The sequence below is a fragment of the Lagopus leucura genome, unplaced genomic scaffold (genome assembly GCF_019238085.1).
Source record: "Lagopus leucura isolate 7727_CA_CO unplaced genomic scaffold, USGS_WTPT01 27930-0_obj-0_obj, whole genome shotgun sequence".
Lineage (NCBI taxonomy): Eukaryota > Metazoa > Chordata > Aves > Galliformes > Phasianidae > Lagopus > Lagopus leucura.
Genome location: NW_024964683.1, coordinates 1,525 through 3,009, shown reverse-complemented (window position 1 = coordinate 3,009; position 1,485 = coordinate 1,525). Strand labels below are relative to the sequence as shown.

Below are 1,485 nucleotides of genomic sequence, written 5' to 3'. Positions count from 1 at the left end.
GTGAGCACACCAACTGCTTGCAAAGTCTTGGAAGGCTTTTGGAGTAATACTGAAGAACTGGTTATGAAAGTTGCCTCAGAAGGACAGTCCTCCACTGGAGCCAGGATATCAGCTTAGCAAACAGCCTGATCCCTGACAGCATCTCTTCTGCATTCAGTAATACTGCTCCTCTAAGCAGGTTAAACTGACCAGATAGAAGTTACTTTATAAGAGCACCTAGTTTGGAACAGAGGAAAGATGCATTTCAAAGGCTTAGCCTTTGTGCCCAGGGGAGAGCAAGGCATTTCTTGGCCCAGACTTGGCAGTGATCAGACAATGCTAGAGAAGCAGTGCAACTCACATTTGCAGTGCATCAGCACCTGTAGCTATAGAAACTGGGTTTGATCTACCTCTCCCATCCCATAAATTCTTTTTAGTGTAATTCTCCTGGCTTCTACACAGCAGGCTGGTGAGGAGTATGGCACCAGTGAGGCAGGGCTACGGGTCACAGGAAGAAAGCAGCCCATGGTAGTGGGACCTCATCCTGGCTCAGCCATGCTGCCCAGCAGGGACAGCTGCTGGCTGCACATCTGGCTTCCCTGCAATATAGGGCACCCTGGGTAGCCACAGAGCATGGACGCATCCCAGATTGCAGAAGGGCTGATGCCTGTTCACATCAGTATAACAAACCCAACCTTGGACAGCTGAGCCTACCATGAAACCAAAACAAGTAGGAAACAGTTTACAATCTGCTTGTGTATGTTGTGGCACTAAGGCAAATAACAATCAAACAGTTCATCAGCTCCTTGAGATACAGATTCTAAGCAATTACCAATGAGGAGTAATAATTTCTCATGCCCTACCTCTCTTCCTGCATTTAATAGGTAGCTCTTCTTCCTCTGCTGCTCTCCACGCACGCTCGAAAACATTACAGTTTCAATTCTGTACAAAAGGATTGACAGTGTCTTGCTTTATAAAGACAAATACAACCACACCACCCTTAGATTTCAACGTGCCCACCTAAAGAGAAATTAAGTATGTCACAGAGTTTTTCAGTTGCTTTGTAATTTACCTAATTCAATGCCAGATTCCTATTTTGGAAAACAAACTTCTGGCATGCTTATTTTCAGCTGTGCAAGGAAAAACAAATGAATCAAAATTCCTTTTCCTTTTTAAAGATGTTTAGAGGAAGGCTAGACAAACAAATTCAAGGGAAATGTAAAAGCTACTGTGAATCTATGCAGCATATTCTCTCTTTACCACAAATGTCAATAGAAACAGCATTATGCCACTTTCTGTTTATGGATCTGTATGTTTTCTGTCCCAAAATATTTATCAGTCTGTACTGCTGCAACAGGCAGTTTCTAAGTAGGTCTTGCATTGAATGAGAAATGTTCTGGTACCACAGGTGGGTCACAGTCACACTGTGTTGTCTGCACACTGATTACATGCAGATGACATATATATATATATATATATATATATATATATATATATATATATATA

The 1,485-nt window shown here is 42.2% G+C and overlaps 1 long non-coding RNA gene across 1 annotated transcript in view; it reads right to left on the bottom strand.

The window, feature by feature from the left end:
- Window positions 1-10: 10 nt before the first annotated feature.
- LOC122191813 overlaps window positions 11-1,485 on the bottom strand; it is a 2,992-nt gene continuing 1,517 nt past the window's right edge. The window contains exon 3 of the long non-coding RNA XR_006182466.1: window positions 11-921. This is a non-coding gene — a long non-coding RNA (uncharacterized LOC122191813). The remainder of the gene's footprint in view (window positions 922-1,485) is intronic.